This window comes from Budorcas taxicolor, chromosome 18 (genome assembly GCF_023091745.1).
Source record: "Budorcas taxicolor isolate Tak-1 chromosome 18, Takin1.1, whole genome shotgun sequence".
NCBI lineage: Eukaryota > Metazoa > Chordata > Mammalia > Artiodactyla > Bovidae > Budorcas > Budorcas taxicolor.
Window position 1 is genome coordinate 67,048,351 of NC_068927.1, and position 10,903 is coordinate 67,059,253.

Here is a 10,903-nt window from a genome sequence, read left to right on the forward strand (position 1 = left end):
AAATATGTATTTAAATGTTGTGCACTGACATATTCCATATTCCTAGAAACATGTCTGAAACTCCTAGGATATATATTAATGTCTTGAAATATAGAACAAATTGAATACTTATACAAATACATATACATATACAAATACATACTTACTCATTTATACACCTGTGGATATACTTTCTAACTCTCCTCACTCTGCTTTTTCCTTCAGTTTCCCTGCCCTCAGTGCTGAGTTATGGGAAGAAATCATGTTTTGCAAAAAGCCTTTAAATCAATTTAAAAATCCCCAGTAGGCATTTTCCTTCCCTCACTGAGTAGAACTCAGGGTTTTTTTCCCCCATACATTCTCGTGGGATTTTGATTATTTCAAAAACCAGTTTCCCGTCATCACTTTCTTCCACTCCTGACAGATCTGTCACACGGAGCATTTTCCATAGTTCTTGGTAGTTACACAGCTCCAAACATTTTTCAGAGTTTGTCTTCAGGCCGTACGCAAACAACTGGTGGTGCACTTACAGGTGGTCACTTTGCCAGGGCCAGATGACATCATAGGGGGTCTAAACCTTTATCTCAGGCTTACATGTCCTCACTGCAGATGCACAGAGGTTGCCACGGCAGCCCTTGTCCTGGGAGCAAACACACTGGGTAAGTATCTCTTCATTTCAGGTAAGTATCTCTTCATTTCAGGTGTCTGGTTCTTAGAAGATGTTTATCTCAGGAAACCCAAGATTAATTGTTCTTTAAATTTTACTTACTGACGTTAGGACAATAAAAAAAAAAAAACACCTTAGATAGATCATATCTACGGATACATATAGATACAGACAGACAAGAACAAACCCATAAAAACAGGAAAGGCATTTGCTGAGCCAGAGGCAAGTTGCTCCTCATCAAGGTGCTTCAGGAATGCCTGACACCTCCCCCCTCTCCTCTAAATAAGGTGACAGTGAAAATGTTAGTTGTTCATTTGTGTCTGACTCTTTGCAATCCTAAGGACTGTAGCCTGCCAGACTCCTCTCCTTGGGATTCTCCAGGCAACAATACTGAAGTTGTTATTTCCTTCTCCAGGGGATCTTCCTGATTCAGGAATCAAACCCAAGTCTCCTGAATTGTAGGCAGATTACTGAGTCATGAGGGAAGCCGTCAAGACGAGGTAGGTTGTAAGTAACAAGATAAAGATGAGCTCCCGGCCTAGGTCAACACCGAGGTTCTGTGTGCATATGTGTTTAGTTGCTTTAGTCGTGTCCAGCTCTGTATGACCCCATGGATCACCAGCCTCCCCTGTCCATGGGATCCTCCAGGCAAGAATACTGGAGTGTGTTTCCATGCCTTCCTCCAGGGTATCTTCCCGACCAGGACTGAACCCACGTCTCCTGCACTGCAGGCAGAATTTTACTACTGAGCCATCTGGGAAGTCCTAGGGTCTGTGTAGTATCTGTTGATTGGGGCATGTTACGGAGCATTTAATGATGTGTGTCTACATTTCTAGCCATAGTGGAGGCTGTTCATTGCATCTCAAGTACTTGGATATTCTCTTTCTCATAGTAATCAGCACTCTGTCCTTTTGGGGCCTCGGCTTCCATTCCTTACCTGTAAAAATGGATCCATTCTTCTATCATCTATCCATCATCTACCTATAAATCTATTTTCTGTTTATATGCACACATGCTCAGTTGCTCAGTCGTGTCCAACACTTTTGTGACCCCATGGACTGTAGCCTGCCAGGCTCCTTCTGTCCTTCAGATTCTCCAAGCAAGAATACCTGTGAGTGGGTTGCCATTTCCTTCTCCAGGGAATCTTCACCCAGCAATTGAACCCTGGTCTCCTGCATTGGCAGGCGGGTTCTTTACCACTGAACCACCTGGGAAACCAACCTAAGTATCTATCACATATTTATCTCTATCACTGGCCGTACTCTGGTTTCATCTCAGTAACATCCCATCTATAATTTTTTTAAACAGAAAACCTGGGACCAGACATTTTGGAAGAATGGCATCACCCTACACTCAATGAGAAGGGGGCATTTAGTTTAGAACCTTTGTGTCTCCACAGAACCTGTATGATCAGGGGAAGTTATCAGTCATTACTGCTTGTGACTCCCTGGAGGTCATTAAGAGTGGAGCGATCCATAACCTCAGCAATGTCACAGTTGTCAGACTCGGGTTTATGCAAATGCCCTAATTTCCACAGTAAATTCTACTGACATGTCTTTGTTATTTAACTTCATTTTGGGACTCTTATCAAGATTCCTGGTTCTTTCCTTTGTCCCTTATTTTGCTTTGTTTTCTACTTTTGTGACTTATTTTCATCACACTGGTTATATTTCCTACAACCTTAAGTAGTAGTATAAAAATCAGGTTTACTGTGAATATTTTGAAGAAACCACTTGAGTACAAACTGAATAATGAGATTGATATACTGCACTCTTCCCTCACCAAGTCCCCAACCCAGGAAGGAACACTGCTCAAAACTGGTGAGGATCCTTCCAGACAGAAATGACAACTTCACACAAATGTTCAGTAAGATCTGAGAACAGCCCCTGCTTGACAGTGCGGAGTGGACTTCTGTGTATTCCCTGTCACACATCCTCACTGATGTCCAGTTGCCCATAGTCCCTGCTAGTGAGATGATTGCTTTCACCAGTCAGGAGTCGTGTCCATACAGGTTCATATATGTTTATCAAGCTTCAGTTTTCTTCTATAAAATCATGAATAACTTGAGTTACATAATCTATCGTGATGAGAATAATGAAAATACAGCTGCAAAGTAATAAATGTAGATGTTACTTCTTTTAATCCAAAATCAAAGAGTATGACTTTCAGATTTGATTTTTAAAAAGTTGACATAAAGATGTTGATTCAAGGACTTCGCTGGTGGTGCAGTGTATCAGGATCCGCCTGCCAATTCAGGGGACACAGGTTTGATGCCTAGTTTGGGAGGATTTCACATGTTGAGGAATCACTAAGCCTGTGTGCCGCAACAACTAAGCCGGAGCTCTAGAGCCTGTGAGTTGCAACTACTGAGTCAGAGCGCTACAACTACTGAAGCCCATATGCCCCAGAGCTCCTGCTCTTCAAGAAAAGAAGCCCAGGCACCACCACTAGAGTAAATTATCAATCTTTAAAAAGGGGTTGATTCAAATGAAAGAAAGCACAGAGTCCTAATCACTGGGGCACGAGGGAATTCCTCCTCCCTTGGATTTTTTTAATTGAAATACTTATGGTGAAAATCAGTGATTCACATGCAGAAATCCTGTGTGTACTTTACCCAGTTTCCCTAACAGGAAGACTATATTATGATAGCACAACAATGATCTTGACTTTGATACTATCACCTGAACTTATCCAGATCCCCCTAGTTAATTTGTACTCAAGTGTGTGTATGTTTATTTCTCAGGGTTTTTATTTTTATTTCTTGGCCACATCACATGGCATGTTGGATCTTAAGTTCCCTGACCAGGGATCAAACCAGTGCCCTCTACAGTGAGACTCAGAGTCTTAACCACTGGACTGCGGGGAAGTCCCTCCTCCAGGTTTTAAAGCCACGTTTCTTTGTCCTAGATGTGCCATCAGTATAACATACAGCCTCTCTCACTTTTTCTTCAATTTTACTATTGATTTTATGGATTTTTAAACTCTATTTTGATTGAATGCTGTTTAAACATTATAGAAAACACTTAAATTTCTCCAAACTAAAACTATAACATAAGAAAATGTGATAACTTACATTCCTGTCTTTCCAAACTGTTAAATCTCTGTCCCTATATATTTTTACTTCTACATGACTCAAAAAACATGGTATACTTTGTACACTGTTCTAGACTATAGCTTTTCACTTAAGAATTACCCTGGAGACTTTCCTGGCAGTACAGTGGTTAAGATGTTACACTGCCACGCAGGGGGCACAGGATCAAACGCTGGCTGGTGAACGAAGATCCCCTAGGCCATGCAGCATGGCCCCAAAAAAAAAAAAAATCCACAAATAAGTGATATCCTACTGAATTTGTCTCTCTGTGTCTGACTTATTTCACTGAGCATAATACTCTCCAAGTCTATCCATGTTGTTGTGAATGGAAATTTTTCATCGTTATTGATGGCTGGATAGTATTCACTTTCACTTTCTGCATTCCACTGTATATGTTTTTTTTGGTAGATCCCATACAATTTTCTCCATAGGTCAATTTTCAGTTCAGTCACTCACTTGTGTCCACTCTTTGCTGACCCCGTGAACTGCAGCACGCCAGGCCTCCCTGTCCATCACCAACTCTCAGAGTTTACCCAATCTCATCTCCATTGGGTTGGTGATGGCATCCAACCATCTCATCCTCTGTCTTCCCCTTCTCCTCCTGCCCTCAATCTTTCCCAGCATCAGGGTCTTTTCAAATGAGTCAGCTCTTTGCATCAGGTGGCCAGAGTTTCAGCTTCAACATCAGTCCTTCCAGTGAACACTCAGGACTGATTTCCTTTAGGATGGACTGGCTGGATTTCCTTGCAGTCCAAGGGACTCTCAAGAGTCTTCTCCAACACCACAGTTCAAAAGCATCAATTCTTCGGCGCTCAGCTTTCTTTATAGTCCAGCTCTCACATCCATACATGACCACTGGGAAAACCATAGCCTTGACTAGACAGACCTTTGTTGGGAAAGTAATGTCTCTGCTTTTTAATATGCTATCTAGGTTGGTCATAACTTTTCTTCCAAGGAGTAAGCGTCTTTTAATTTCATGGCTGCAGTCACCATCTGCAGTGAATTTGGAGCCCCCAAAATAAAGTCAGCCACTGTTTCCCCATCTATTTGCCATGAAGTGATGGGACCAGATGCCATGATCTTCGTTTTATGAATGTTCAGCTTTAAGCCAACCTTTTCACTCTCCTCTTTCAGTTTCATCAAGAGGCTCTTTAGTTCTTTACTTTCTGCCATAAGGGTGGTGTCATCTGCATATCTGAGGTTACTGATATTTCACCTGGCAATCTTGATTCCAGCTGGTGCTTCTTCCAGCCCAGCTAGATCAATTAGATCAATTTTATTTTACCCTTAACAAGGAGTAATTTTATTTCTTTTTATTGCTTCGTTATGGTGACTATAACCTCCACCTCAATATTAAATAGATGTCTAGTTTTACTAAAATTTTCAGTATGCTACTGAATCCAAGTCTTGTTTAATTTGCCTTACTTTTCTACTTTCTTTCTCCCCCCTACTTTCTTAAGGGACAATATTCCATTAAGTTGAAGTCATACCTTTTGAATATGTATTTGATCTATGAATTTAAAAATTATAAATAAAAAATATAGGTGCTTAGTCCATAAAAAAGTTTCACAGCAAAAGCTAGACTGGTGTTTGAATAACATCTAGATGTCATACACCCTAGTCAAGTTGAATATAAAATTAATCATCACAAGTCCACCTCTTGTCAATTTGGCACCCACAGAAACTCAAACCATTCCTAACCTCCAAATAAAGACAACAAGGTCATACTTCTACCTATCATGATACAACTATCCTATGTACGACAGAAAATACACTAACATTTTCTAAAGAAAGGATGCAGATTCCTTGGGGGATGGTCTCTCTTCTGCTGGATATCCTATAACCAAATACTATGATATACAGGGACTTCCCTGGTGGTCCAGTGGTTAAGACTTCACCTTCCAGTGATGTGGGTTCAATCCATGGTCAGGAAGCTAAGATTTCACATGCCTAGGGGCCAAAATACCAAAGCATAAAACAGAACCAAATACTATCAGTTTAATGATATATAGTGAATAAATATTGAGATGTTAAGTCAGCTTTTTTTTTTTTTTTTTGCTGTGCTAGGTGACTTACAGGATTAGTTCCCTAACCAGGGAGTGAACCTGGGTCACTGCAGTGAAAATGCAGACTCCTAATCACTGAACAATTCATGGGGTCGCAAAGAGTCGGACACGACTGAGCGACTGAACTGAACTGAACCACTGAACTATCAGGGAATCACCCAACACTACTTTTGTTATATTAAGGGGATGAAAGAAGGAAGAAGAAGTTATTGAATATACACACATATTCATGGAAAAAGCAGGAAGACATACTTATGACATTACAGGTTACTATCCTCATTTCTATATGGTCATATAACCACAACTAGTATGTATCTCTTCTGCAACCCATTCCAAATTCCTTTGGTCCTCAGTACCACTTCAAATATTCCTTTTTTATTCCCTAGTAGTACAGTAATGCTCAAAATTCTCCAAGCCAGGCTTCAGCAATACGTGAACCGTGAACTCCCTGATGTTCAAGCTGGTTTTAGAAAAGGCAGAGGAACCAGAGATCAAATTGCCAACATTCGCTGGATCATGGAAAAAGCAAGAGAGTTCCAGAAAAACATCTACTTCTGCTTTATTGACTATGCCAAAGCCTTTGTGTGGATCACAATAAACTGTGGAAAATTCTGAAAGCCATGGGAATACCAGACCACCTGACCTGCGTCTTGAGAAATCTGTATGCAGGTCAGGAAGCAACAGTTAGAACTGGACATGGAACAACAGACTGGTTCCAAATAGGAAAAGGAGTACGTCAAGTACGCTGTATATTGTCACCCTGCCTATTTAACTTATATGCAGAGTACATCATGAGAAACACTGGACTGGAAGAAACACAAGCTGGAATCAAGATTGCCGGGAGAAATATCAATAACCTCAGATATGCAGATGACACCACCCTTATGGCAGAAAGTAAAGAGGAGCTAAAAAGCCTCTTGATGAAAGTGAAAGAGAAGAGTGAAAAAGTTGGCTTCAAGCTCAACATTCAGAAAATGAAGCTCATGGCATCCGGTCCCATCACTTCATGGAAAATAGATGGGGAAACAGTGGAAACAGTGTCAGACTTTATTTTGGGGGGCTCCAAAATCACTGCAGATGGTGACTACAGCCATGAAATTAAAAGACGCTTACTCCTTGGAAGAAAAGTTATGACCAACCTAGATAGCATATTAAAAAGCAGAGACATTACTTTCCCAACAAAGGTCTGTCTAGTCAAGGCTATGGTTTTTCCTGTGGTCATGTATGCATGTGAGAGTTGGACTGTGAAGAAGGCTGAGCGCCAAAGAATTGATCCTTTTGAACTATGGTGTTTAAGAAGACTCTTGAGAGTCCCTTGGACTGCAAGGAGATCCAACCAGTCCATTCTGAAGGAGATCAACCCTGGGATTTCTTTGGAAGGAATGATGCTAAAGCTGAAACTCCAGTACTTTGGCCACCTCATGCCAAGAGTTGACTCACTGGAAAAGACTCTGATGCTGGGAGGGATTGGGGGCAGGAGGAGAAGGGGACGACCGAGGAGGAGATGGCTGGATGGCATCATGGACTCGATGGACGTGAGTCTGAGTGAACTCCGGGAGTTGGTGATGGACAGGGAGGCCTGATGTGCTGCGATTCATGGGGTCGCAAAGAGTCAGACACGACTGAGCGACTGAACTGAACTGAGGTGACCAATCATTCATTCCTGAAGGGTCTGGGCTATGAGTTGTCCTGCCTAAATTAGGCTGTTATAGTTTTCATTGAGGTTAATCATGGGTCACAATAAGACGTCTTCAGGGACCCCTGCATTCCAGACGCACACTTCCTTTGCGCAAGTAGCAGTGGGAAGTACAGTGCAGCTCGCTCCGGTATCAGCTCCTGCTACCAGAGCCAGCACGGTAACTCTCTCCCTGTTGATTCCGAAGTTTGAGGAGCACAAAGTGGCCGATCGGCAGGGTCACCTTCCAGGACAAAGGAGTCGTTCTTTTGCGGCAGTAGAAGCACAGCTCCCATTAGAATGAAGACCTCTACACAATCAGCACGTTGTGGGGATGGAAAGCAAGAGTGTCCCCTAGTGCCTCACTGTGGATAACTGTCAGTGGTGCCACTCACGTGTCCGCCACTTGATCCCACGCTAGGGGACAAAGAGTCTGAACTGTCATTTGATGATTCCGAGCATATATGGCCTCCTGAGAAATCTCTTCCTGGCCCTCCAAGAACTGCCCCATGCAACCCACCAGGGCCCCCAGACACAGGTGAGGGTCATGCCAACCAGGGGGCCTCTCTGCTGAGACTGTGCTGGTCAGGGAGGTCCCTGATGACAAAGGCCATGAGGATCTGCCTGACCCACCCCCTCCCTTCAGAGAGCAGCCCTGCTAACTGGCTGTGGGGACACGTGACCCCACCAGGTTGGGGCAGTCAGCTTCCCGGCAGAGAAGTCAGGAACAGGGACCTCAGACTGATGCCTGAGGGTATTGGGCACCGGGATGAGGGCTGGTGTTCACAGGGACACTGCTTCTATCCCAGACACAGACCAGGCAGGAGGAGGAGGGAGCAGCCAACTCCAGGGCCTGTGGGGAGCAGCAAAGGTGACTCCTGTGACCTTCTGATCAGCCAGAAACCAGGAGGAGGCTGGGCTCCGCACAGGTCTAAGAGCTGAGCACGTACCCAGGGAGACCAGGAGCCCGCAGGTCTCCAGCATCACCTCCTGGAACAGGGTCCTCTGGTCCAGGTCAAATTATCCCCACTCCTCCCGGGTAAAGGTCACGGCCACATCCTTGAGGGTCACCACCACCTGGAGAGTCAAACACGGCAACATTGGTGATGTGCACTTGGGTGGGATCCAGCCTGTCACTGTGTTGCTGGTGAAGGTGCAGAGACCCAGGCCCGAATCGTGAGGCCTGCTGATGGCCAAGTTCTGGGCTGGGTTCAGGGGGGAAGCAGGTGCAGCCTTGGGACATAAAGCAGTTGTGGCTGAGAGGAAAGCCTCAGGTGAAGGAGGCCACGGGAGATGACACAGACAGTGGTGTTCCACGAGGTCGGGGGGCAGAGTAAGTGCTCTGGGAAAAATGCTCAAGATGTAATTCCAACAATGGCCACAGCAGCGACAGCACCTGAGCTGCCCTCACCCGGTCTGAGCGCCTGCCCAGGCGGAGGGCTTCACCCGCTGATGTTCAAGTGACTGCAGATTCCTTGCTCTGGGCCAGAGATCCGGGGTTCAAATGAAGAGTCTGAAGTCTGACACTTGCTGGCAGTGTGACCGTAGGCACAACATCTCATCATTTCTCCAAGCATCAGTGTCACCATTAATACTATGCTCAATCCCAATGTGCTGTGATTCTGAGAACTAAAGAGAAAATAACATGTTCACACACCAGATGCGGGAGGGCTGGCACAGTGAAGTGTGCCATGTCCTTTTTGACTTTTACTAGTCCCCCCACTCGGCCCACAAGGTAAAGGCCATCATCAACTCTGTGTCTCAGGCGGAGGCCTGAGGTCCAGGCAGCTCCAGCAAGTCACCACCGGAAATTCCCTGATGGTCCAGTGGTTAGGGCTCCATGCTTCCACTAGAGGCCACAAGATGTGAGAGTTGAACATTCAGCAAAAGATGGCAGAGCGTTTCCAGAAGATGGGCAGGTGGGAGCCAGGGGTATCTCAGCCAGAAGAAAAACTGCTGGGAAAAGACTATCCTGAGGAGACACTGAGGCGCAGGGAGGGGTGAGAGACAGCCCTGCAGAGAGCCGGGGTCAGACAAAGCGAAACGCAAGAGCAAAAGCTGCACACCGGGCAGGAATGAATGCAGCGAGCAAGGGAAGAACAGAAGGGGAAGCGTGGCGGCAAGCGAGGGGCAGAGCTAGTACAGCCCTGTGGGCCATAGTTGGGAGAAAGACTATTATAAGTGTGACCTGAGCACCTGAGTGGGAGACCCATTCATTCACTCAAGCATTCGTTGAGCACCTCTTACAGGCTCAGCTGCTCTGTGTCTTAGCAGAGAGCAGCAACAGGTGCTCACACTCTGAGCCTGGAAAGAGATCCTAAACAAGCAACCAAGTAAATGGGCACCACCGTGTCAGATGCTGGGAAAGACTGAAGGCAGGAGGAGAACGGGACGAGAGGATGAGATGGTTGGATGGCATCACTGACTTAATGGACGTGAGTCTGAGCAAGCTCCGGGAATTGATGATAGACAGGGAAGACTGGCGTGCTGCCGTCCGTGGGGCCGCAAAGAGTCGGACACGACTGGGTGACTGAACAACAGCAGCCATGTCAGAGGGACCTAAAGGTTCCAAACTCAAGAAAACAGAGATGATTGAGGTGACTGTCTACTTGTGATTGGGCACCAGGGAAAGCCTCTCTCAGGACAGCGAATGGGAGTGATTCTGGAATAAAGTGAGGAAGGGAGTCAAGTGGGTGGGAAAGTAACAAGACAAGTTCTGACAGTGATCAGGACTATGATGAGAGCGCTCAGGGCGATGGCTATGCAGTTACCCAGGACCTCTTGTGTTTTTATGTCCAAAAGGACCCGCATTCCTGTACACCATCATAGCTGACCATTTGAACGGACTCACTTTTCAAATATAACCGAACCACAAACAAGAAGATAGATTCACGGCTGTCAGGGGGAAGCTAGTTTCACTGGCTGTAACCTGAAAGGTAAATTCCTTGGCCTTCTGGGCTCCTGGACTGTCCTGACACCTTTTCTGTCCGAGTAGAACAGCAATCCCCAAAGTGCTGCGGATAACTGCTGTTCTTCCCCATCCCAGTCCTTAACTTTACAGAGGATACAGGACAGGGAAACCCAAGGGTCAGATTCCCCCAGGGATGAGCCTCTGCCATCAACATGGGCTCAGGAGGCACCTCCATGAAAAGACAGCCAGAGTGACGCTCCCTGGACCGCACTGGACACGGGAATACACGTCCGGTATCTCATGCGCGTTTTCTAGTTCTTTCAATCCAGTTGGAGGAACTTTAATATAAAAGCCAAGGACAGCAGGGGAAGTTGCTCAGGTCCTATACTCGGGAAGGGGAGTGGCTGAGACATACAGAACGGTCTCCGGACTGTGGGGTGTGCGCTTTGCCCTACGAGTCCTTCCCCACCAGCGGCATGGGGTCAGGGGGATTCTAGAAGACACTTCCTCTCCC